The sequence below is a fragment of the Parus major genome, chromosome 5 (assembly GCF_001522545.3).
Source record: "Parus major isolate Abel chromosome 5, Parus_major1.1, whole genome shotgun sequence".
Lineage (NCBI taxonomy): Eukaryota > Metazoa > Chordata > Aves > Passeriformes > Paridae > Parus > Parus major.
In genome coordinates this window covers 7,888,052-7,916,035 of record NC_031774.1, presented here as the reverse complement: position 1 = coordinate 7,916,035, position 27,984 = coordinate 7,888,052, and the positions used below count along the sequence as shown (strand labels likewise).

General features: G+C 39.6%; 1 protein-coding gene across 4 annotated transcripts in view; it reads right to left on the bottom strand.

The window, feature by feature from the left end:
• SHANK2 (SH3 and multiple ankyrin repeat domains 2) overlaps positions 1-27,984 on the bottom strand; it is a 276,475-nt gene that overhangs the window by 40,137 nt on the left and 208,354 nt on the right. The gene's annotated exons all lie outside the window — the stretch shown is intronic.

The following is a 27,984-nucleotide window of genomic DNA, read 5'->3' as shown; positions in this document are numbered from 1 at the left end:
TGAAATAATTTTTCCATCCATTGTCCGGAAGGAAAACCTTTCCTTTTTTTAGGCTTCAGCTAAGCCAAAATGCATGTTAATGAACCAGTGAATTGGTAAGCCATCTTTTCAACACAGTGCTGCAGTTGGGAGCCTACGGGACAAGCTGTGTGCTCTGTGTCTGAGCTCGAGGTGCTTTTGGAGATGCTTTTTTAGTTCCATGTATTGTGACGTAGGTGGAACACATGCTGAACATCCAGACCTGTTGAGAAGGCAAAGACGAAGTTCTCTCATTCTGTAGGTGGAGGGTATAAAAGAATATTGATTTAAATAGGACTCTTGCTGGTTTGCTTTATTTTACACCTCCTTAGCATCTGGTATTTAATTCCAAGAGATATTTATTTAGCTGGACCAACGGCATCTAAATTTAATCTGTCTAAAATACTGAAGCAAACAGCATTATCCATTTACTTCTGAATTCCTTCCAGTATTAAAGCCTCAAACAGGTAATTCTTTTCCACGGGAAAAAAATAGTAATTAAGAATTATGGAATGTATCCACTTTATTTTTACTGGAATTAAATTTCAAGCTTGGAAGCCAGTAAGGATTACAATGTAATCCCTAATGCTGTCAAAAATAGAGCCCTCCAAATAAATCAAAAGTCAATATTAATCAAACACATGTACACTTCACTAGTGTAAAGTGATAAATGTGTAATATGATAAACAGCTTATGCAGCATCCCATCTGTTCCCATCGTTCTGTGCAATGATATTTAACATTTAGAGCAGGAGCAAATGTATACAACACATTTTTTTTAAAGCTGCCTCAGGAACAGAACCTGTAAATGACTGTTTATAGCAGTTTTGTTGAAAAGTCACAGTTACAAAAGCTGGGACCAAAAAGATTTATCCAAAAATAAATAAAATAAAAATATTGATAGGAGAGCTGGAGGTTATTTAACACAGAGTCTTACGGAAATACTAGAGAACAAAAGAATCATGAAATCAGCAGAGCAGAACCTCATCTTCACAGTCTTTAGCACCTCAGGGGGTAAAACTGGAGCATGATTACAAAGCAGTAACTTGGGAATTGTCAATAGCTTATAAGGATTTCAGTGACATTATATCTTTTACCCTTCTTCAATATTTCATCCAGAAGCCAAATGACTGCAGGAAGGGTTGATAAGCAGTAAGACACCAGAGTTCAAGCAGGTTTGTCTACAGTTTTAGTTTAGTTCAGCAAAACATTTCCAGGTGTGAATAATTTGAGGAAAATCTCTCTCGACTTCCACTTCAAGCTTTGGCAGGGAGGAGTTTGTAAACCAGTAAAACAGGTATCTATTCCATCTGTGCCAATTAATTTCATAATCACCTGTGTTCTCTGTATTAAATGTAATCCCACTCTTTAAAACACTCACAAACTACTTTTTCTTTTAGTGGCTAAGTGTTTGGAAAGGAGCTCTAGAAACAAAGAGTAAAGTTGTTTTGCAAGCACAAATTTGTGTCTTTCCCTCTTCTTCAACCCAATCTTTCTGCATTTTCTGCAATCTTTCACTGCAAAACCTGAGGTTCTTATTTTCCTTCTTCTATTCCACAAAATGTTCCTGCACCAAGCTTTTTCTCCCATATCCTTCACAAATAAGTGAGGATAATAGACACAGACATGTGAGGAAGCTGGGTCTATGCTACAACAATGAAATCTGGTCATCCAATAAACCAAATGCAAGGAAAACTGTCCCTTGGGACAGCCCACAATTTCAACAACTCTCCTCTATTCACTCTGGCCTCCAGGGAAAAGCCTCAGAATTTTGTATTTTTTAAAATCATCTTTTATTATCATCTGGTTACTGGGCACTGGGATGGAAATTACTTTGAGAGAATTAATTTATGAAGTAATATGATCTCATAGACTGAATGTCTTTAAAAATAGTCTAGAGGCTAGATAAAAGCATTTTTTTCCTGAAATGCACAGTTATGCAATAGGTTGAAAAATAATATAATATTATATAATATGAGATAATACAAGATAATATAATACAATAGTGAAATAACCTGCACATTGTAAGCTGGCAGATGCATGAGCTGAACACATTCATCGGAGAAGCCTTCCTGCAGGAAGGTGCAAAAGAAAAAAAAACCCCAATACCAGAGAAAGAGACCTTTGCAGAGTTTGTCCTATTATTTAAAAAAAATAAAAATTAAAAAATCTTGATTTCTGCAATGCATCATCCTAATCCTTCCATTACCAAAACATTCCCTCTGTAGAAAAGGCAGTCAATCATTTTTAACAGTAATTAAGTAGACAGAACTTCATCATTATGCTTGGAATGCCCATTGGTGGAATGGTTGAAGGTGAGAATGCACAACCTCCCAGAAGAAGCTTCTCAGAAGCTCTTCCTTATCCACTGAACTACTTGAAAAAAGCCAGAACAAACCCCCAAACCCGTTACACACACTTACAACCCCCTGCCTACACATTTTTTAAAATTCACCCTTTTTGATAAATATTTCACACACACAAACCAAATCACAATTTGTAGCAGCAAAAATAAATAGCCCACAAGTGATTTTGCAGGCTCAAATGATGCTTCTGCATTTCAAGTAAGCACAGAGTTGTTCACGTGGCGTTGCCTGTCAGCAGCCAGCAAGAGTTTCCCATCTGGAGACTAAAATGTGAGCAGAAGAAAGACACAGTGACCCAGACACTTTTGGGGAAGTTTTTTGCACTCTCAGTAAACCCACAGTGCCAACCCAGGGGTCACTCACTGAAAACCAGCAACAGGTTTTTCTGTGTGTGGCCATTCTGGGGTGGGCTGGAGTAGCATTTAACACAAACCAGCACAAATGTCCCAGATTTGCACCTGACAAGCATATTTAGTGTCAAAAATCCTATTATTTTAACCACTAAATACATTCTAAAAGCTGGATTTAACAGGCTCATGGACAGCACAAGGGTACATAGTGAATCCAGAAAGGCTTCTGTGAAAGTAAATTTGAACAAATTCTGTTGACAACATACTTCTCCCTGAGCATCCCAGGAAACACCTGAATGCAAAAATGACCACATATCCAAATGAGGAGGTAAGTTAAGAAGGTCCAAGAGCAAAAGATGCTTTGGTGTAATGACATTTTATGTGCTTACAAAATGCATTTCACCACAAATGATATCAAGATTCACTGTCTCAAAAAGCTAGCACATGATTTTAACCTGTGTCTGAGATTAAAACAGAAAGTAATGATATAATATATAAATGAGTCCCATAATGGAAATTCATTTATGAATTTGTCTCTGCAAACCGAATTACTCCCATCACACCACAGAAGCTTAAACAGACAGAAGCAAATGCCTTCAGTCTACCAGGCTCCAATTACCCATTTTTTTTCAACAGTGTGAAACAGGCCTTGAACAGTCTCTGGAAAATATCTGAAGATTTTCTAATACAAATGGGAAGTTTGTTTACATTCTGATCTCCCACACAAACATCACTGATTCTCACTGGTGTTTGACCATATCCCATTTAATCTCCTTTGGTGTAAAAGATGCTTCAGAGGCTTCATGTACTCTGTTGATCTAAGAGGTGCTATTAAAAGAAAAAAAAATACTTTCACAGAAACAGAGATACAAGGATGTGGAAATTCCAGCTGACAATCTTGCACTAATGATGCTTTTGCAGTAATCCACTTACTTATGGATTTGCGTGCCCTGGTGGCCTTACTGCACGGGATGATGTAAAGATGAAGCCAGTGAGCATGGAATTGGACTAGGTGATCAAAAGAGGCAACTTCCTACCTGAATTCTATAATTTATGGCGTTTCTCCAGAAGAAGAAACATTATAAGGAAGTATTTGACAGCCTTTCAGAAAAAAGGTACATATGAATTAAGGGGAAAACATTAAAATAATTTGTAACCTTGCTACAGTATAAATTTCTTGGCCTAAAGAAAACACCCTGTGGAGAGTGTCCTGAGGTTTTGGATTCCATCCTGCCACCACATTTCCCCATTTGCATATGGGGAATGTGCCTTTCCTGCTGCAGCTCTCATGGCAAAAGGAGATGTTATTGCCTGGTGCTTGCTCTGGGCAAGGGCAGAAGGACAGGCTGGAGCCTGGTAAAACCTGGAATCTGCAGGGCTGCTCCAGCCAGGCAAAGACTTTTCCCTGAGCTGATTCAGCAGTGGCAAAAGCACTGTCTTGTGGATGTGGTCCCTGCCTGGAGATAGCAGAGCTGTTGAGGAAGGGCTCAGCCAGCAGCGCTTCGTCCCCCTGAGTTGCACCGAAGCTTCAGCTGCGCTCAGGAAGATCTATTTCTGAGAGAGGCACTGGAAGGAAGAGGCATCTCAGATCATAAACTCCAGACTCCTTGGTTGTCATGGCAACTGCATCACAAAATTTGTTTCTTAACATTTAGCCAAGCTCCATCTTGGAACTTCTCAGATTTCTCATCTCTGCTATTCCTGTTAGGCCCAGAACCTTTGAGAAAACTGGTATTTTTTCTAATTTCTGCCCTAGGTGTAAAAAGTTTATATACATATATATATCTTTTTTCCCCATGTCAAACTACCAAAAGACTAAATAGTCTTTATTTTCCCCTTACTTTCCCAGCATTCTACAAACATACCATGTGGGAGTAATGTCCTGCTTTGGTTAAACACATGTTTTAATAATATGACAAAGTTGAAAACCTGAACGGAGCATAGCATCTGTCAATCCTGCAAAGACACTTTTAATTTTTTTTAATGTGTCTAACTTTAGTCAAACTAGCCTATAAAGATGGTCATACATTCATCTGTGTTTCACCCAGCTAAGACTGGCCCCATGCCAGTGTCTGACCTCCCTCAAGGGAAATGCACAATTTGTTTTCTTCTAGTAAGCGCAAACTCCCTGGATTAGTTTGGGATCAAAGCTGACACCCCAAAATAGCAGCAGGGTTAAAGGCTGCTTTTTATCTCTTACCCATGTTGTGATTTCAAAGGCAGAATGACGTTAAATTAGCCCTCTCATCTAAAATTTTGCATTTTGCATACTTATATCTAACCTGAAAGCTGTTGCAAGTAAGTGACTTCCATCCTCATGAGACTACACAGAGCATTTAAACATCACTCAATTACTTGGACCCTGTCCTATTAAAAATAATGGCCTCCATTAATTAGTACCTGGTCCTATTTTGAATCCTTTGGTTTAAGTCACATTTCACTGGAGAGGTTCAATTAACTTTATTGCATTTGATTGAACTGCAGTGTTCTGCAATCAATTAAGTGGCACTTAAGATGAATTTGTCTGATGTCTGCCAGGTGCAAGAGGTGGCAGCTTCTCATGTTTTAACTTCTCTTAGGAAAAATATCCAATGAACTGTGCACATCTGTTTAGCTAATTTTTTCCTTAAAATAAACTCACTGAAGATAAGCCAATAACTAATTTTTTCCCACATTCCAATGCTCAAAAACATATGCACTAGTTTAAAATTCAGTGAAATTAAAATGAAGTTTGAAGTGCAACAGAGAGTACCTTAACATTACTCATCTTGTGAACATGCCTCTTATATGGAATTTGTTCTCATAGCCTATAAATTATGGTACAGAGACAGCACCAAAAATAGGGTATCAAAAATAGCAAACTAGAGGTCACCCATATAGTAAAGAAACATTTCTAGCACGTCTGCCCTTCACAGATGAAAGCATGCATGAAAATGTGGAACTGCTTAACCACTGCATGCAGAGCTGCTTCCACCTCAATCCTCTGGCATGTCCACAGTCATCCTCCTCTGCTGGGGATTGCTCTGAGGTGGGAGCAAACTGAGGAAAAAAAAGGGGAAGGGGAAGGAGACTCGAGGAGAGGAGACTCGAGGAGAGGAGACTCGAGGAGCGGAAAAGGAAAAGGAAAAGGTAAAGGAAAAGGAAAAGGAAAAGAGGAAAAAGGAAAAGAAAAAATAAAAAAGGAAAAACGAAAGAGAAAAGAGGAAAAAGGAAAAAGAAAGAAGAAAGAAGAAGAAAAAAGAAAAAAAAAAAAAAAGAAAGAAGAAAAAAGAAAAAAAGCTGCTCATTCAAGTAGTGGGAAACAAACTCATCCCTCCATGCTCCTCTGCTGGCCAGTCACCTACATCCTAGTTTGCCACTCCCTCAGTGGAGTCACTGATGCTTCGTGAAGCCCTTCTGATAAATTTTCTCCAAAGGGGGGGAAAATAATTAAAAATTAAAAGGATAATTTTGCTCTGGATCATAGACCGTCACTGTGATTTGAGTGCTGGGCCAGCTCTGGGCAGCACAGTGGGTGGAGCTGGTCTGTTCTGCTGATGAGTTTTGGACGAGCCTCCTTTTGGCAGCCCTGTGCCACCATCAGCTCCTGTTGCGTCCAATAGCTCCTCTGGGACAACTCCTCCAGGGCAGCACAAAGAACAGGATCCCCTTTGGGCAGAGTGCATTTCCAAGCCAGGCCTATCCCTGGAGCCAGCTCCAGCTTCCTCCTGTGCTGCTGTGTGGGACAGGAATGGGGAGCAGAGGCATCTGAGGCAGCATTCCCATTCCCACTGTGCCCTTGGAACAGCACCCACCTGCACACCCTGCCCCCCTAAGGGATGAATGGCTTCAGACCCCAGTTAAACAATTCCCAACCCAACACTGGAGGAAAACAGAAGGCTGTGTTCCACCCTAAAAATATCATATTTTTTTCAAATGGGGAGTTGAAGTGCTATTATGCAAGCACTGGGAGGACAATGGATCTTTATTTGAATTCTGAATGAACCACTTGATAAGTATTTACAGGAGGTAGAAGCTCGCAGGCTGAGCCCTTCTATTTTTAAAGCTGTGCATACCCACACTAAAGGCCACTAGGCAGAGAATTCTAAAATATGGATCAAAATATAGGTCTCTTTATGAGCATTAATAATACAGCCCAATATTAATTTACATTAGGTAAGCACCCATTAAATCAGGCAACACAATTTAAAATTCAACCCTGTACATGGGATATAAACTGCCTGGTTCTGTACATTTCAACATTAAAACCTTCCCAGAGATTACACAGATATATTGACAGAAAGTGTTGTCATCATGTGTTGATAATCTATATTTCCTCCTCCCACATACAGTCACTTTCCAGAAAATGCATCTGCTCTAAGAACAATATTAAAAAAAAAAAAAAAAGTATTGCTCATGCTTCCCTCTTTATGTAGAAAAGCCTAATCTTAGACCAGATGGAGGTAATTCTTTCTTAAAGCCATGTTAGTTTTAACAAGGCTGCCTTAAACTTGGAATCCCTTGGAAGTTTAATTTGGAGGCCATGGAAATGAGGACTGAAGTCTAGGCCTGAGGAGTGTCTAAGCACATACAGAATAATTAAATTCACATAAAAAATGTTTTCTGTGTTAGATCAGAATGAAGAAATACCCATCAGTCAGCTGGAGATGTGTGAGTGTCCTATTTTAATTTAGAAAATGACTGATTGCTCTAGCCATACTGCAGCTTTTGTGCGTGTTTCATGCTTCCCAAATTGAAGATAAACCCCAAAAAGAGATATCAGTGATGGAGTCATTGCACAGCATAGTTACAAACATGGAAATATTTAGTTTAAAACAACCTCAAGAGAACATCCAAGTCTATAGATATGAGCCACAAATACCCTGTTACACAACATTAACTCAACAAAAGCAACCAAAGACTTTTGCAGCTCTTTTTAAAGAAAACAAACTTGTTTATAAGAGCAACTTCATTAATTCATAATGAGGCTTTTTGTTACCACTTCAAAGAAGCGACGTTCTAATTGACTTACTCTCCACACAGAATAACCACGTTTTTTCATCTCAAGCAAGAGCATAAGTGCAAAAAGCTTCTCTGTTACGAAGGAATGATTTATTTTGGTGAGTGAAGAAGCATCAGAGAAGGATAATGGCGGATTCCTCAGAGCATTTGTCACAGAGAATAAGAATCACTAGCAAACCTTTCATTAGGTTTGATTTTATTTGTAAATAGTTTGGAAATAAAAATCTATTTTGGGATGATCTGGTGACTCACAGAGCACGAAGCAATTTCCTGGCCTTTAAAGAGGCTCCACCTTGGCTACAGAGAGTGCCAGTCCTGAGGGAACACCATCCTAGCCAAAGGCAGAACCAGTGGAGCAAGGCTGTCCTTTCTGCACTGCTCCCAGGCCGAGGATGCTGCTGCCTCTCCTTCCGAGACATTTGCTCCACAGTCTGATTCCGTATCCAAACAAAGCTTTGGAAACACTTTTGGAGACATTTCCTGCCTTCTAGTGGCCAGAAGGAAGCCAAACCTGCCGCCTCCTTCCTTTCAGCACCCGGAGTCAGCTGGGTGATGCCGGGGGTGAATCAGTGCAGTTCCACACTGACATTTCAGGAACACTCTGAAGAGCTGCACACCCTCGTGCCAGCACAGCAGCTCAGCAGAAGAGCCTTGTGGAGACAAGCATGCCCCAAACCTGAGCACAGGCACCAAAGAGAGGGAGACAAACAAAGCACGAATGACAAACAAAGCCCAAGCAACAAGAACATAACGGGATTTTCAGTCAGAAAGCCGCAGCCCCATTTGTACCAACAGTAATTTCAGAATCACTAGAAAAGATCAAGCAAGTCCAAAATTACAATTTTGCACACTTGTTCTTCTGCCACCCAAATTTCGTCTGCAAACCCCCACTGAGTCAGGGCTATGCTAAGTATTTTGGAATGTGAACTAAGTCTTAAGCACACAAGGAAAGATCAGAAAAGGAACTTTGTAAAGGCGAACAGAAAGAGATGGTGCTGCCCCACAGTGAAGGGCAGAAATGCTATGTGCTTCCAAAATTAAGGAAACTTCAATTAAAACAACAGATATTATGCAAATCCCTTATAATTCAAATTAAATTTGTATCTGGGTGTTGTAGAATGGAGTTTAAATGTTAACCAAGCTCTTAGGCAAAGGTTTAAAACTAGGAGGCCCTGTGGAAAGAGCTAATATTTCCCAGGAAATTGGAATTTCTAAAAGCTGTGTTAGGGTGACTTGTATACTGCCCTTGATGGACAGGTTCAGGGAGACTCAGGAGCTCAAATTCCCAAGGTGCTCAGCAACCTGCATCCCCCTGCATAGGAGATAAAACCACCCAAAGTATTGTAATGACTCCTGTGAGCACCAATGTGCCAAAACTTCATCCTAAATCCCCATCCTGGGAAGGGTCAGGGACAGCAATGCAGATGGAATGGCACCCACCTCATCCTCAGGTGAGCCCCTCCTGAGCACTGACCCTCTGCTGGGCTACTAAATCCTGCTTGGCCAGCACCTCCAAGGGCACTCCCACAGCAGGATTTGGGAAGCAGCAAGGCCTGGGGACCATTTCCAGGGACTGGATGAGAGCAGCTGCTTTGCTTTGGAGCCTGACTCCATCTGTTTGACAGCACATTGCTCCCTGCCAGCGGCCACACATCCCAGAGAATGTGGAATACTTGAATTTCCCAGCCTATGGGCTTCAGATAAACCTGAGAACAAGAACTTTGCATTTAGCCAAACACACACCAGGTAACCCTGCAGGAGGTTACCAATTTCATTTCATAGCTAGCAGGAACAATTCCTTTAGTGCCACGTTGCTCACATAGATTTCCCACCTCACATTGAGACAGAACTGTGAGAAGGAGGCCCAGTCACAGCTCCAATGTATAAATTTTAGATGACTTTAAGGTAGTGATTTATTCTACTTGAGTGCCATCCTCTTTTTTATTCCAGCCTCTGAGCTCTTTGCCTAATTGCCCAAATTGCAGTAGCATCACATCTGATTTCTCTCCAAAAACCTTGACCTAAATCAGCTTTGTCCCAGTTACTGGCATTGACAAGTCTGGCAATGGTAGAGGGACAATTTCAGTGCATCCTAATATGCTTTTTATTGATTTCCAGGTGGGTTTTTTTTAGACTACAAGGAAGACAGCCATGAAAGACATGATTTAGATTCTGATGCCTGACTGAGGCAACATAAAAGCTTTAGCTCTAGGAAACGCTGTAAAAAGCAACCTTAATGTGTGCTACTCACTCCTACTACTGTGTCCCCCAAATCCTGCCCAGGCAGCACTGCTGGAATTGCACAAATCCAAGGCAGAATATCTTCTGCCACCAGCTTTGATTGCTGCATGACTGTCAGCCTTCAGAGCATCCTCCTGCGGAATGCAAGGTATGCCTGATCCACAATCACAGCTCCTGAGAGTCTCTGAAATTAAAACTATTTTTAGCCACCCTAAATATATGCTGCCTGAAATAGTTAAGTGAGCCATTGTTGCTAATACATAGTTCCTTTCACACACATATATAATACATGCTTATCACCCAGAGCACATTCCTTACTGAGGGAGCACAATTTTGTCCAGAGGAATGGAGAAAAATGTAGGTGTGTGAACTAGAGGCACTAGAAATAACTCTGCTAAAAGGCACAGCAAAATGCTGGAGGGTTCTGAGGCAACACTTTAAAATCAAGTAAATAAATCCATCAGGCACACAAAAAGATGCCATTAATTTGTCCTTCTAATTTCTAAGTGGGGAAGAGCAGCTTTAATCTGACAGAGACTTTACCAACTCCATCAAATGGCCAATGTTGGTACAACAGGGAAGGGCTACTTAAATGGTCAAAGGACTGGGAAAATCATCCCTTTAAGCACAAATTGATTCCAATTTAAATGTTTCCTCAGCAGAAAGCTTTAAAGCCACTTTGTTTATGTTTACATGACAGTTCTTTCTCAGCATTCTTGCTCAGAAGGAAAGAGCTGGAAGTTTTATGCTCCTGGAGAGACTGAATCTCATTGTTTAATTCAGGAACTAGCTGCAACCAAAACTGGAAAAACTCATTTGTAAAATTCACTGGGATTTGTATGCTAAAGTTAGGGCAAATAATTTAGGTTTCCTGATTTTCTGTGCTATTCTTGTGGGCCTGGTGGCTGTTTGTTTGGGAATTCCTGAACTCTGCGGACATTCTGGTCCAGTGTTATTTTTAAAGAGAAAATAAGAGAATGTGTCACAGAGTAGTACTCAGAAATTGAGAATATGGAAGAAAGTAGCAGAAACTCTCTGGGAAGTTTTCCTGCATCTATGGCATAGGCATGTGTAGGAAGTTGTGTGGATGCAACAACTCTAAAAACAGACATTTTGTCACTTTGGTTAGAGATCAAAGACCTAAAAAACAGGATGCAGCCTCCTCCAAGCATCAGATTCTCAAGTTACTATCTTATATATTTCCATCATTGCTCAAAAATAAGTAATTTTATCATAAAATCACAGCAGCTCAATGAATGATTTGGGCTGGAAGAGACCTTTAGAATTCAAGCCTCCCCTGCCATGGGCATGGACATCCTTCAGCAGGTTGAATTCCTTCCCATAAACCCAAACCTTAGGATAGAGGCAAATAAATGTCCCTGTTACACATAAAATAAAGCAAATTTCTTGGAACTTTAGAAACCAAGCCAAGATTGCATCTTGTATTATTACCTATCTGCACCAAGATTAAACTGATAATAGCTACAGAATAGGCAGGATCTTGGGGTTAGTTGCTTAGCAATTGAAACTTCTCTCTCAGAACCTGAAGGAGGCCTAGCAGCACCTTTTGTGATTATAACTTGAAGTTTTCCTTCTTGTCAGCACAGTTGTGATGTTCCTAGCTACAAATCAATCACCTAAACCTTTACTTTATTTTGATAACACGACTCCTGCTATGCATGGGAAATATATTCCTGTCTGCCTGAATTCCAAGCTCCAAGAGTATTTCATCAGAGCCTTAATTGGGTACCATTAAAGTCTATTCCCACTGACGGTGTCTCAGCTTTTGTGCACTGAGACACTTGACAAATTCTAAATCACCCTTACCAGGCAGGAAAATGACAAATACAAATCTTTCCCACCAACTTCAGTAAGTTCAATTAAATAACCAGGGAAACAGGGATGGAGCAAGAATTAGGATCAAATTCATCCTTTAACTATGGAAAAAGTTTCTGGTAACATGGAGGAGTTAAGCCACTAACAAAGCAGAACTAGGACAGGGTCTGTTTTCTTCAGCCAGGAAGGCACATGCCCAAACAAGAGAGAGAAATTGATAAATTTCACAAGTGAAGAATAGAAAGGAAGGATGGGTTGCAGGTTGTGGTAAGAAATCAAGGTTGGTTTCCTCCAGCTGGAAAAGATGAAGTGATCTTTCACTTTTCAAACCAGTGTGGTCCAAGTCATATATTTTATGTTTTTACTTCTTGCTTTGCCTTCTAAGCAGGAAATGCAGTATAATTTTTAATTTTTTATTAAAGTCTGGAGTACTGAACTCATCACAGCTCCAACAAAAACATTAGCAAAGTCCTCTTAAATATTTCTGTTGGGAAATCTCAATTATGAACTGTGGCTTCAAATGCCTTCTTTGCTCCTGTTTTTTCTTTCCCTGGAAAAGTGACATTCATTTTGCCTTGGAGCCTGTGCTGCTTTTATATTTTCCTCTTCATGCCTTTGAAAATGAGGACCACCTCTTTACAAAGCCCATGGGCAGCCTCTCACTCCCTGCTACTGCAGCATCCCCACCTTGGGTTAATGAAGATGCCCTCACTTAACTATGCATAACTGGATGTCTTTTTTTTTTTTTTTTTTGCCTCACCCCGGGGTTATCACATAATTTATCAAGAAGAGATGAAGAATTTTGTTTGACATAGCTGCAGCTCATCTGGAAGGTTGCAGGAGATGTAATGTGGCCGAAAGCAATGATTTCATCCAGTGCCGTGACAGCCGGAAAGAAGCAGCAAACAACAAAAAACCCTCACTGTGAATTATATAGGTGCAGAACTTTCACTGTAAAAGCTGGATTTGTTAAAATCTTCCTAGATAATACTTAGTCACAGAAAGAATAAACTCTGGTTACTTATTTCCTTCCCTTTGTCATGCAGCAAGACACAGATTAAAAAGACAGACACAGGAAAGTCGGGGACTTTGAGGGTTTGCCAGTATTTTGATTAGTGACCAAAGTGAGTGAACTGCACTTTGTCTTGTCTTTTATGTAAGAATAAGGATGAGTCATGCAAGACTAAAATAAACACCTTCTTAGAGGCAGCCTTGCTAATAATAGCTGCTACATCTTTAGTCCTCCCCACTTGAAATTACTCTATTACAAAGCAGTAGTATGGAGCAGAGCACGCTCAGGGATGAATTCTACCTCTGCTGCTTGCATCTTCCTGATTTGATGGTATCAAAACAGACAATTCACAGCAGACGCTTGCTCTGGGTTTGTGTGGCACAGTTTGGCAGCAGGGAGGGCTGTGGGGGTGGCTGCTGTGGGAAGCTTCTGGAAGATTCTGCCGGGTCTGATGGAGCCAATGCCAGGATGGACTTGATGCTGGCCATGGCCAAGCCCACCAGCAATGTTGGGAGCATCTCAAGTGAGAAAATGTGAGAGAAGAAGTTCTTTAGGCCCCCCAGGTGAGGGGAGGAGGAGAGGCAGTAGGTGCTTCAGATGCCAGAGGCACTGTGTCCCTGCAGCCCATGGAGGTCCACAGGGAAGCAGAGATCTGCCTGCAGCCCATGGAGGAGCCCATGCTGGAGCAGGGCGATGCCCAAGGGAGGCTGTGACCCCACAGGGAGCCTGTGCTGGAGCAGGGTCCTGTGATCCTGCAGGAGACCCACACTGGAGTAATCTGTTCCTGAAGGACTCACCCCATGGAAGGGACCCACACTGGGGCAGTTTGGGAAGAACTGCAGCCCATGGGAAGGACTGATGTGGGAAAGTTCATGAAGTTCTTCCCCTCTCTGTAGCAGGGGAAGGGTGTGAGGAGTCCAGCCACTGAGGAGGAAGGGGCACCAATGACCACATGTGATGAACTGGCCATGGCCCCCAGTCCCCATCCCAGTGTGACACTGTGGGGGAAAATCAGGAGGAAGCTGAGCCCAGCAAGAAGGGAAGGGTGGAGGGTGAGGTGTTTTAAGACCTGTTTTATATTTCTCATTACCCTAACTTGAGCTGTTATAAATAAATTTTTCTCCAAATCAAGTCTGTTTTGCCAGTGACAATAGCTGGTGAGTGATCATTCTCTGTCTTTATCTCAGCCCAGGAGCCTTTTGGAATATTTCCTCTTCCTGAAACACTGGTACATCTGTGAACCCTGCATGCCACTGAAACCAAAGGGAAGCTCAACTTCTGACTAGAAAACACGAATACTTCCTAAAACATAAATCATGTCTGTGAACTATTCTGTACAAGAAGAAAATATTTTCAATGTATGCATCCCGTAATAAACACATGAATTATATTTTGACACTGTGAGAAAACTATTAAAGTGTTACATGTCTTTCAGGTGTCATTGGGAAGGAAGGAGTTTAACCATCTCCAGTATTTTTAAGCAGAAAATTCAAACAGCAGATATTTGTCAAGTGCAGAACACTACCCAGGGAACACCAGTCAAGGGAAAAATGCTTCCATAGCACAGCAAAGCTCAATAAACCCATGGCAAGGAAAACTTCCCTGAGATACAACTGGACCATGAGGAACTCTTCCCGCTTATCCCAACAGACAGGCTCTTTCTGCTTGAATGTGCCTCTGACAACTGCATTAGATTTATGTTTCCTTGGAATTAAACAGTTTTCAGGTGTACTCAAGCCCTCCAACCTCTCCAGAACAACAATCACCTCCTGTTCTTTCATCTGAGCAGTTAAAACAGCAGATAAACAATGAGCCTGATATATTGGTGGTTAAACTTCAAGACATTGTGGACAAGAATCAGTCACTTTTTCTGGGTTGGATCAGCCCTCTGTACAGAGAAGACTTATCCCAATTAGAACCCACCTCTGCAGCAGAGCTGCTTTATTTCAGGATGGTCAGAATGATAATTTTTTAAAACACATTTTATAATTGTTCAAGGAGGGAGAGTAATTTTTAGAAAAACAAGAGAATGCCCTGCAGGTTCAACACAACTGATCTTTCATTTACAAGCCTCAAACTGTCAGGTCACTGAATATTGTCCTTCAAAACTGACAATCAAGACTGGCTCCTATTAGAAAAACATTGTCATTAGCTTCTCCAAGACTTAAAAACCCCATTTAGCTTCTCATTTCGTCTGTGAAGTTCTTTTAATTATGTAGCCAAACTTGGAAACGCCAAACAACAGTAGACTCTTCTGTGGCTCTCACAGTCCTCTCACATTAGGAACATATGTCATTTGTGTTTTATCAGACACCAAAGGAACTTAATCTTGTTTCTTGGGCACTTCTGAATTATTTCTGGCAAAGAGAAGTCATTGAAATTAGAAAGTGAATAGTCCTGGCAGCAGGAGCAGTTTCTCTGTAGCCTTTATGCCATGCTTACCCTCTCCCCACAAACAGAAAGTATTCCAAGTTTCTATATATTTATATTAAATTTTATTCTCTTAAGTTAATGAACTAAGTCAGTGCAGTAAATTATTATAAAATTTTTCACAATATAAGCTTGGCAATATTCCAGAAGAGCACTACCAGGTGTGCTGTCAGGGAGCTCTGCAGGCCTGCTGGCAGAAAGGCACCTGCATGGCAGAAAGGACTGGGGATTGTCTTCCTGGCCCTGCCTTCCCAAATGGCTCTCCCAGCACACCATATGTTTCTCACACTGTATCTCAGATAAATGCTTAAAGGGTTTATTAATTTCTCAAACCCAGATTTCTGAGGGTCTGGACAGCTCAGACCTCTGTAAAGTAGAGAGGGAGAAGAGGCAGAAACAAAAGTGTGGGAAAGGGAGTTAATTTAAGATGTGTGCAGGGATGGTGGTGAGCATTTGGAATCAGCAGCAGCTCTGAATTCCTCCCTTTGGATCCAGCATTCCAGGACTGTCTCATTCCATTGAAATAATTAGCTGTACACAAATGATATTTTAAACACAGCTTCACTCTTGTGACACCAGGCACAACTTTGGAGGCTTTGCTTTGCTCAGACCTGCAGACTGCATTAGTCATAACATGAGCTACAGTGATCCTTAACATTTAAAGGAGCAAATCCATGGCCCACTAACATTTTTGGAGGGAAAAATTTCATAACACCCCATCAGCCAGAATAATCCATCAAGGCCTCTCCAGCTTACTTTCCTTGTTTTATTCTCTTGGGGCACCACTGTCAGCTTGCCATCCTGGGCACTTTTCTACTGCCATGACATGAGGCTGTGATGAATAACGTTCATTCACTCCCTCCCTGGCTGTGGGGTCAGATTAATGTTGCATAGAACATCTAAGGAGAGATGAATGGGATCCTGGAAACATTTCCTTCAGGATCTGTGCTCAAATCCTACTGTGTTTGGAGGTGGAGCTTCAGAAGATCACGAAGCAAGTTGTCCAAGAGAAGTGCAAGCAAGAGCTGAAAAATCTAGGAGGAATAAGCCATCAAGCCAAGAGCTTCCCCTGATGTACAGCCCCACATGGAGCACAGAAGGACCTCTAGTCTTCCTCATGCAAATTAATTGAAAGCTGCACTTCAGGAAAAAAACACTAATTTGTTGGAATGTAAGTAAAAATTCTGTTGGTAGATGGAAGAGCAAAATTTGTAATGCAGATTTTTGCCTCCTTCTATTGTCGTCTAAAATTTTGCTGGTGCTATTTGACCTCTTTTCCAGCTCTTCTCTGGAAGAACAGATGGAAATCAATTGAAAAACATGGAAAGGAACAGCAAAGTCTTATGTCCCTTTGAGAACAACAAATGGTAGAAATGGAAATATTTTCTTTCCTTAGCAATGATTTTTTAATAGATCTTTCCTCAGATACACCCTTTTCTCCACAGTCCCTGTAACTGATAAAACAAAGAAGACAGCTTCCATTTGAACATTTCCTAAATTTCCTTAATATTTTTTGGCCTTATCACAAACCCAGTGATAAAAAGCTCTAACATTTTACATTGAGGAAGGCACAGATGATCTATAATCCATTTTTAACCTCTATCTCTGCAGCATCAGGACAATTAATACCCATATTAGATGCCTCTGGAGTCTAAGAACTAACAGAATATATATAATCCATGAAAAAAATAATAAAAATACTTATTCTCTGAAGTATTTATCTGGAATTTTGTTAAGTCTGTGGCTCTGAAAGATGAAAAACATGTGAGAGATCATCCATTCCAGAAGAACATTTCAACATGCTGAAGGGGGAGTGGCTTCAAGCTGATATTGGGTAGGTTTAGATGGGATATTGGGAAGAAATCCGTCCCTGTTAATTGGGAGGCCCTGGCACAGGTTGCCCAGAGAAGCTGTGGCTGCTCCTGTATCCCTGGAAGTGTCCAAGGCCAGGCTGGACTTCACTGATGTGAGTCTGTTGTGGATCCAGAAAGATTTATCAGCCTTTTCCTGCTTGTCCTGTTTATCCTGCATCACATGGAATCATCTGATCAAAACCTTCAGCTATTTCTGACCTGATTTTAATTGGTGATCTTCTCTCTGCCCTAATAAAGTGAATGATGGTGCTCCTTTCATCTGAAGCAGCAAGATAACTTCATAAATAACTCGGCCATAATGTCATCCCTACATTCCCTGTCCCTGTCATTATTAGACCCTTGTGATCCAACTTTTCTTCTAAATCTGGCCCCCACTTTTGAAAAAAACCCAAAAACAACAAAATCAAAACCCTAGAAATTTTCTGCAAAAGGTTGAAAATTCTTTAAAGTTCAGTTGGCCAGACTTTGAAGCAGAAGAGACTAGAGAGGATATCAAAATTGTTATTGATGTTGACTTTCAAGCATATGTGTATTTTTTGAAAATCCAGCCCTTAAAGATAAGATACAAGATATATAAGACACATATATAGATATACTTAATCTGTAAATTGTGGGCATAAAACTCAATTTATTTCCCAGAAACACAAAAGTAATTGGGAGGGCAAAAATACAACAATCTCTTCCTACAGGAGCAATGAAAAGTTTTGAGGGACAAAGCACATTAAAAAAAATGAAGTCTGTTAATCCGATTAGTGTCTGCGCAGAATACAAAAAACTGGATAGAAATACAGATTTTCTAGATGTGACAGAGATCTGATTTTGACTGCAAACACATTAGGAGCAAATATGAATAAAAAAAACACTGTTCAAGTGTTTCAAAGCAAGTTTGCAGATTACAAAATAACATGTATTTATTTTTACCCCATGTCTTGAATATTATCACAGACTTTGTTTCCCACTATAGCATATTTGACCTGTTAAACCCCACTTCAATTAGAAATTAATAACAACAGCTACCACAAAGCATGTCACATCCTCTTGGCTACATCAACTTTCACCACAGGAAAGTGAAGGAGTCATTTACAACAGATTAAAAGCAGAATGAAGTCCCTGTGGTATTGACTTAGGAAGTAACTGAAATAATTTCCAGCTTTGTTTCATCTTCCTCCAGAATATGACTTAATCCTCTTTGCAGATAAATCTCCATTTACCAAGCAGGAAACTTTTGAGACCAGGATTATGCAAAAAGTTGCCACAACAATTTTGATTTTCAAAAACGTATGAGCGAGTCCAGACCTTCCTGTAAATCCAGAAAATGTCTAGGTGAGAACATTTTTGATGGGAAGACCCTGACCTATCCAAATGGCCAGTTACAGGTATGTGCATTTGACTATTACTGTTTTCAAATATCCGATACCTTCTTCAGTTCAGCAGTCAAGGAGCAAAGTCAGAAAAAGCATCAAGAGAATGTTTTTAGAGACAAATTCACTCAGACAATCAAGTCAGAGAATTAATTTATTTCACAATTTCTTGCAGTATACTAAGTAAATAATTTATTAGCTTGTTTGAAATTATTAATATCTAGAAAAGAAAAATTATAATGAAATTATAATCAAAAGGGTTTTGTTCAGGTTTTTCTCAGATAACGAATTCTTAAAAATAAAAGTGACATAATCCAGTCTAGCTAGATTTACTTGGCCTGCAATGATACAGTAATGCTGCATTTACTAAACTCTGCTAGGGAAGGAACAAAAATTTGGAATTTTCCCATGTTGGTAAATAAAGTCAGAGATATTCAGCTGAATAAATTGACAGAAATGCAAATAACAGCAGGATTTGTACGAAGAAAACCCTCCTGTGCAAGCACCAAATGTGAATTTTAAGCTTACTGGATACACAATAATTTCAGCATACAGACCTGAATTATAATTATATTTTAAGTAAGAAAACTCACATACTTATTAATATGTTAGGTAGACATTAGAAGCTGATCATTCTCTTGTGAGCTGAAGTTTGTTAATTCTTTCTTTAACTAATATAAAATTAATGAGTGACAGTAAGATAGAGTCAGTAAGAGCTAAAAATAATCTAACTGTAAAAACTTAGGCAATGATTTATTTACCTTCATGCTGATGCAGGTGTGTGGAAAAATGTTGAATAAAGCAGCATTTTTGTGGGTCAGTAGCCAAACCAGTATGCAGCCAGTCAAATAGCCCTGGGTTCACTTTCAGCATGGAATTTTGCAGACTAATTGTATTTCAGCAGAGCAAAGAATCCAGCAGGTGTATTTTGATTATCCATTTTTATTGAGAAACAGAACAAGCTTGGCTGGCTCAACACTTCTTTGATAATTGTGTACCTATGTCTCTATTAAAAAAAACCCTCCAAATCTTGCGAGTTTTATTTATATGATGTAAATCTATAGAATTCCTATGTCTGCATCACAGAATCATGGAATGGCTTGGGTTGGAAGGGACCTTAAAGCTCAACTAGTTCCCACCTATATTTATAATATATATTTGCACTCCAAGAGGATGATGGCAATATTCAGTAATTATTCTTTTCTCTATTAGCAGTCAGGAAAAAGTTAAAGGTAGTACTGAAAACAAATGCTAACTGCATGGCTGAAGCCATAAGCTACCAGCTATTAGCTACTGCTATCAGCAAAATAATCCCCTGCCGAATGCTGTTAATTAGAGCAAACAGACCAAGCAGTAAAACCAGGGAAAAATGGAAGTGCTCATCTTTGTCACAACACACCACAGTTTCCTTCAGTAGTGGTCAGAATCTAGGTCAGACACTGAAGCTCCTCACAATTTAGCATTTTCCAGGAAGAACAAGAAAATCCAGCAGCTGATTCTCCAAACCATGATGATTCCCCACTATCTCCTGGGAAACTATGACCCATGACCACAAGGATAAACACATCTGAGCTTCCTTTCAAATCCAACAATAGTTGATGGCATAGACCTCTGGCACCCCATGTGTGGGCCCCTCACATAAGCCAGATAGTTTCTTTGATAAAACATACTTTTAAAAACTTCCATTATTCAAAAAGTATTATAACAAGTCTTGGAGAATCATGGAAGCATTTAGGCTGGAAAAGACCTCAAGATCATTGAGTCCAAATGTTAGCCTAGGACAGTTATGCTCTGTTTTCCTCAAAATGTGAAGTTCAGTCATTTTAGGTGTGATGGTTTCTCCAGAAGAATCTCCCTAAGCCATTTTTCAATGCACTGGCCAGGAAAAAACTCAGTTTTCCACCCAAGAACTACATCTGAGATAAGACAAGTCCAAGGGAGGAGCCCCACCTGACACTGTCAACACACAAATGCTGAAAGCAGCAGATCTGAGAGAGAAAACAGAGGTCACTCAGCACAAGGGAAAGGGCAGTGTAAGAGACAGAATGCAAAAATACAGATGGTCATGTGTGAAAAATACTCAGAGAACCAATAAAAGCTGAAGGTTGCTCAGAGGACAAAGCAGAAATGCATAGGCAGAGGCAGAAAAGCTCTAAAGTGACCCAGGAATTCAGCTGTGTTCAGCAGGCCCTGAACAGCAGAGCTGTGCTCTGCTGCTGCCCAAGGGTCAACAGTGATCTGGCCACAAGAATTTATCACAGAGATGGAAGACAAAGAGACAGGTAACCTCTGAAAAAATGTAAAACCAGAACTGTTCATTCTGGATACGAGTCAAGGGCTAGAAATATGAAAGTCAAGATAAAGGAGAGAAGATTTCTGAATATTTGGAGGTGAAAAACAAAGGTGTTGCTCAGACGTGAAAGAAAGTACAGAGTTATCAGGACAAAAATATTGCCAACACAGAGAATTACTTGAAGAAAAAGACAAAAGACACATTCAATTTGCAGTGGGAAGCTGATTGCATCTTCCCAAGTGAGGATTCAATCCAAATGACAAAGGCAAAATTGAATATTATTCTGTAACTGCAGAATGTGAATTATTTTAGAGATGTCAATAAAGAAAAGAGTAAACACCAGCAGAGAACATGTGTGTAAAAAAGAGACACTGAAATGGAGGGGATTCAAACAGTGATAATATCTTTCATTATTGACATTGATTTTTTCCCTGAATATTATTGAATTAGTATTGTTGGTCACAAAACATTGATCTTCAGAATGAAAGCAAAAAAAGGTGAAGTCCGTGTGAAGCAGAAGGACACACAATATTGGTTTCTTGAACCCTGGTGTAATGAACACATTTCAAACTGCATTAATTTATTAAATGGAATAAATTAGATTTTTGCCAAGATTAAGGTCAAGGAAAAAAATACTAGTGAGCTGAAAAGCAGTGATTTAGTGATATTTTGGCAGGAACTTGACTCTAACTTATAAAATCCAGATCTATAGAAAAACAACTATATAGAATAGTGTGCCATAAATTTCTATTGGCATCACTACAGGTAAATTTGGGAAATGGTTTATAACAGCCTGTGCTGTCAATCCCTCCATCACCCATCGACATCTTTTCCCTTAGTTGATTCAAACAAGAACCTCTCTAAAAAGGCAAATCCAGACAGAATGACCAAAGCCATTTTAGTTTTTGAAGTGGGCAATCTATTTTAAGGACTGTGACTTTCTCTCCTAAATTTAATGATTCCTCTAGTATCATCTTAGTGGGATAGTTCTACGAGAGTATATACTTAAAGTTTACTTATATAGAAATCCACAGGGTCTAGAGGGAAGGTGACCTCCTTTGAGGTCAGCTCTCCCAATGGTCTAAATTTAATATTCCATGCAAAGTGCTACAGATCCCTGCATTTTTTCTTTCCCAAAGCTGCTGTATATAACATTCTTTTATCTGATGCCTAGAGCCTGGTAGATTCACTTAAACAGAGATCAGTCTAATAACTAAAGGCCTGATGCACAAAACCAGTTTCCAACAGTAAATATGGATATGTTTATTCTAGATATATAGATTTTTCATCATATACCTATGAAGACTTCAATATATCTTAATTTGTGCTGGAAGAAAACATAAAATAATCTAAGTACATTTTTTATGGAGTCCTCTTGCTCATTGGAGCTGGAAAGCACCATGGTAATATGATAAAATACTTGGAGTTCTATTTTCCTTCCCAAATTCCCTCTATACTAAAAGTAATTGGTATTCCTGTTGCCGGTACCATGGTATCTGTAAAACAGAATTCAGAGTATTTAATTTCACGTTGACATGACTGTGTCTGATAACTGAAGGTTCTTTAATCCCCCAGAATATGTCAAATGCTTGAAAAACCATCTGATGTCTGGAACAAATGAAAAATATGCTGGTCTCATTTCCTACCAAGCAATGAACTCCAGCTCTCTGGCAACAGCACTGCCAGATTCAACATTTCCCCCTGGTTCCCAAAGCTGCCCATCTGCAGAGCTTGCTCTCATTCAGGAGTGTTGGGCTGTTAGGAGGGAATCATTGGGAATTCCTTAAAATCAAAGATAAAAATGCCACAGAACATCAGTGAGCACTTCAACTCCTCTGCTGTAATCACAGAACAGTTCACATAAATTTCATTATCTTTACTACTCCTGAAATCACCAAACTGTCTGAAGAGCACTTATAATATAATTTAAGAAAGGGAGACATAGCAATCACTCTCTCATGGTGAACATGTAGTCTTTTTAGAGTTATTTTTCACCTCAGAAAAGGAGAGTCCTTCAGCACAACATACATTTCAGCTGCACTCCATGACCCTGATGGGTTCCATCCAATTTAGTATAGATTCTATGATTCTGGGTTTTGTAGTAAAATAATTTTTATTTTTCTTCAGTAAAGTTATAGAGATACAAGCCATTAAAAAAACTCAGTAAAAATGGAGCTGTGAAGCCCCACTATCCATCCCAACCAGAGTTTTTCTTAAGAAAGAGCACTCAGCCTTCCAATTCCTAGCAATATCAGGAAATAAAATTTCTTTGCTAGAAGTATTCAATAAAAATATTCCTTCACCTCCACTATTTATTGATTAAAGTTCCTGCTGCAGTTTAATTTTTTCCAGCACAAGTATTGCCACCTCATACTCCAGCTGTTGCCCTGACTGGCTTATCCAGGGGTTACTTCTCTGCTGCAGGACTTTTGCCTGGACCAAGCCAGAGGAACCCATCAAGGATGAAGCATCATCAGTGTCTCAATTAGAAATGAGTTTGGAGAGGTAGGTAATGATTTGGATTAAACTCATTAGACTGCACCTCCTGCTTACAGGTCCAAAATATATTTTAGGCCCATGCAACTTAAGCACCCAGAGTAAAATAATGGGATTCAATTTTTAATAAGTATATCAAGACACCAAGAAAAACCAAAGACGTTTCTATTTTTGAGTGCTGCTGTTAATGTTTTAAGAAGTGCAGTTCAGCCTAATATCTTACATGCCAAGGAGATGGAGAAAAGCCCACCTCTGCAACAACTCCATGCTCCTAACAACTTTGTGTAGCACTGTTAAGACCTTCTCACACTTCTATTCTCTAAAACCTGACGCAAAAGCAGAGTACAATAAACTTGTTTATTTACAGCTCCAGTGACAGTGAACAATTGAATGTTGCTCAATAGCAACAAAATATTTAATGTTCTGTTTCATCTCTTGTGCTGCTCTCTCTTTCTCCAGCTCAGCCTTGCATCTCTATGACAATCACTACACAAACCACATCATTCTGCAGCCCACACAGGCAGTTAACAATTTATCCCTGTTGTCTCCATCACATCCACTTAGGAGAGCAGCAATCATTCCTGCTTTGAGGCTCTGCTAATATGAATAATTAATTTCATCCCTTGAGTCCCAACACCAGTTTCCACTGTCCCTTTAATTACTTGGACAAACAGATTGGGATCTTCTTTTCTGTGCCTTTTATGCCACAAATCTTTTACTGGGATCAAAGGCACAGTCTGAATATTCCCCATGAAATGTGAGTTAGCAGTGAATCATATCACAGTCCTCCACCACACACTGCATTGTGAAATTTCAGATATGTCTCAGCTGCTTCACTGGCACCTGTTGAATGCACACCTGATGATCACTTGGGGGTTCACCCCTATTAAAAACTCTGGTGCTCCTCTTATTAGGTCTACTTTGCCCTTACAGGAGGAAAATCTCCCTTGCTTCATCAGAAAAACCCCACACAGAACACAGACAGTTCAACCCCCAGAAAAGTCAGTCTAGGTTTGACTTGGGAAGATTGAAGCTGTTCCTCAGAATCCTCTCAAACACTGACCTGTCATCTGTCACTGAACACCCTGCCTGGCTTTCAGGCTGAAAGGTATTTTATTTTCAGGTATTTCTTCTAAGCTCAGGGCCACATGATGTCTCAAAGGACTCACCTTCACAAAAATAGAAAATATCCTGTGGTTGATTTAGTCAAGATCCCCAAACAGGGGCACAGATGAAACCCATGATTTGGATTATCACAGTTCTGTGAAGAAATTATGTGAGCTTAAAGCTGAATTTCAGTACTAGCAAAGCACCTTTGATTATCTCATTATTTGACCATGCCTGCATGGGAAACATTGTGCTAGGAATAGCACAGCGTGAGTAATTCAAACTCCTCTCATGAAGTTAATATTTAACCTGAAAATTCCCTGTAATCCACAGAAATTCACAACAAATCCAAAAGGGCTGCTTTGTCTCAGAAAGAAAGAATTAAGGCATGAGCTGTCTTTTTTTGTTATTTACAGAAAAAGCCGAAACATTCTATTAGATCATTTATGGGCTTTAACTGAGATAAACCATGATGCATCCTGAAAGGACTCTCAAAGATTCCAAATAGGAGAATTACAGTTTCCTATTCATTATGTCTCCCAAGCTCAAAGAAGCTGCAAATATTATTCTATCTCACATCTTATTGCCAGAGCTGAACCCCAGGTTAAGTGGATAGAGCTTTCTTTAAGAGCTGTGCCAGATCAACACTGAAAATTGTATAAATATGATCCCAGGAGCGTGTGTTTTATATGATTTATAAGCTTTGTCCATGTTTATAACAAATCATTGCCTTCCAGAATGCAAATTTAAAAAAAGAAACCCTCTTATTTTACACTTATTTTTACACTAAAAGCAGGACATATGTGTGATGTTGTAGTTATATGATACACATCAATAGCTAGATAAATCAGCCACATATATTTCATTGTTTAACACTGCAGGTGGTCTGAACAAATCGTTTCCAGCTTACATTCCAGAGCCTTGTAACAGAACTGGGATCTTCATTTCTCCATATGTAGTTCCCTCTTCCTTCTCAGAGCACCGTTACAAGAGTCAGTCCATTTTGAAGGCAATAAGAACTTCCTTTCTTTCATGTATAGGACAATCTGACAGAAAATCTAAAAGAACTAGAAGAATAAATAATAAATAAGGCTGCCTCAGGTCTCTGAAAGACAAGGCCAGCCTATGCATGGAACAATCCCAGTTCCTTCAGTGTCAATTCAGGGTTTGATTTTCTGCTAAAGACTCCATGGATTTGTGACAGACTAAGAGCATAAAGAGGTCAGTGTGTTATAAACAAGCTGTGAATTGACTTTGTTTGATAATCTATATATAACCATAATAATTTCCTGAGACTGAGAAAAAATGTACTAAATGCAAAAATTAATGAATATGCAAAATTCACTTTATCTGTCACACCCTGACTTCTGTGGAGCCAGGATCCCATCTCTGCATTTTCAGTGACAGGTATTAACCCAGGATCCATGGATCTAGTTGGGTAAAGAACCATTAAAAGGGATGAACTGAGGAGAAAGTCACTTTTGTCACTAACCACCCTATACTCGCTGTCAGGAATGCAGAATTTTAAAGATTAACTTGATTTCTAGCAAAATTGTCCTCTGTCCTTGTAATCAGCATGGCACAATTAGACTACATTCACTAAAAGATGGAAGGAGGAAGCAAAAACTAATTTGGATAACAACTTCTTAAAAGGCATAACTGATAGTCCTGGGACAATCAATAATCAATCATTGCATCATTGATTATTGGTCCTGGGACAAACCCAGTGGCTTTAAAGCAAGGTGCTCAACACAAAAGGGCTGGTATTTACATTTATAAGCACAGGGTGCTTGCTAAGCAGTGACAGCCCACAGATTTACTCACTTTGCTGAAACAACTGGGAGAGAGACAAAGAAAATCAGGAAAAAAAGATCTGGACAGAAAGCATTCTACAAAGAAACCACATCTGAATAATCCAGCAGGAGTCACCAGGCATTTCTTGATAGAAAACCCCATATATCCTAAAGGAGCTATATAGACTTAAGGATTTAGCCTGAAAAAATACTATTTTCCTGAATTTTCTTCTAAGAGTTTCTAAATAATCTACAATACCTCCAGTGAAGCAAAATAGGAAATTTAACATTTTATGATCCCAAATAATTTCTGAGTGTGTGCCAACATACAAACAAAAAAGCCAAATCCATCAGAAATTACTTTTCTCTCTTTTGCTGGGTTAGTACTCCAGCTATTTAAATTTATACACTCATTGTGGTTTATCACAGATTATTTGGCACAGAAGGGCAAACATAAACTGCATTGATTGCCTCACTGTACTGATAGTCAGAGCCAGCAGAAGCTGACAGGTGAAGAGATAATTAGGGCAGTGATGAACCCCACTGTCATGTTCGCCTAGAAATACCTTATATTATATTGAGAAAACCAAAATTTGCTTCTTTTCATAACTACATTCACTTCATTATCCTTTTCTTTTTGCCAGGGCAAGAAATAAAACCCAGCAAAATAACCAAAATCAGACTGGCTGGGAAAGAAAATTTTACTCAAAGGCCAATTGCTGCTATTGAAATTTTGCAAGGACTTCTTGGTTAGTTTGGGTTAATTTATTCCCTGAGGAACCTGTTAGGAGCAGTGATTATGAACAGTGAGGACAAGTATCAAAAGGGAATTGGAAAGCCTGCCACTCTTACCAATAAGAAGGCTAAGAAAAGGCTCTTGGCTGTTACAGGAAACAGTGTTCAGTAAAATATTACTACGAGTCAGCCCCAAAAATGATGCACACAGAGGCCAAGCAGCTGCTGCCCATCTTTCGCCCAAGAAAATGGAGTACTTCGGGTCTCCACCATCAAACCAACCACCAGTTTTTATTAAATTTGTAGGAATGATGATCTTATGACTAATGACTTAAATATAATGACTAGATCTTATGACTAACGATTAGATCTAATGACTTCTGGCTCTGTCACATTTGCATTAAATTAACCAATGTGTTGAAAGCCGAGGAGGAGGTTGGGTAGCGATAAATGGCTGAACACGCAGACATGGAGACTGCAAAATTTGTCCTGCAGGAAGCCAGGCTAAAAATAAAAAAACACCAACTAGGTAAAAAATCAATTTATGTTAAATTTCTCTGGCAACCATTTCCCTCCAGAGCAGGCAAAAACTCCCCAGTCAAAGTGTGTGAGCAAACAAAGTTCAATTTACAGCAGTTCCATATCAGCAGGAATTAAGCCAACCTGCTATTTATGACCCTTTCCACCCTTTGACATTGTACAGAGTGCCTTACATGGTGCATCCTAAATCTTTCTCCACTGAAGTAGAACACAGATGGAAATGGGAAATGTGTACCCTGCTGAAGAAACTGCTGCAGCAGAATTGCACTTTGGAGAGCAGGTGGAGATTATTGGAGGTGGAAAAACACGTTTGGGATGCAGAGCACAGGACTTGTAATGAAGAAAAGTTGTTTTCCACTTACCAGAAAACCCTGGCTATGCATTTACCTCTCATACATTGCACTTTATTTTTTCATACAGTCACAGAATCATGAAAGTTGGAAAAGAGGTTTAAGATCAAATCAAAATTGGTCATTTGGAATATCTGAGTCTCTACCTGTGAAATTGTAGTTCTAATGTAAAACTCTACTGA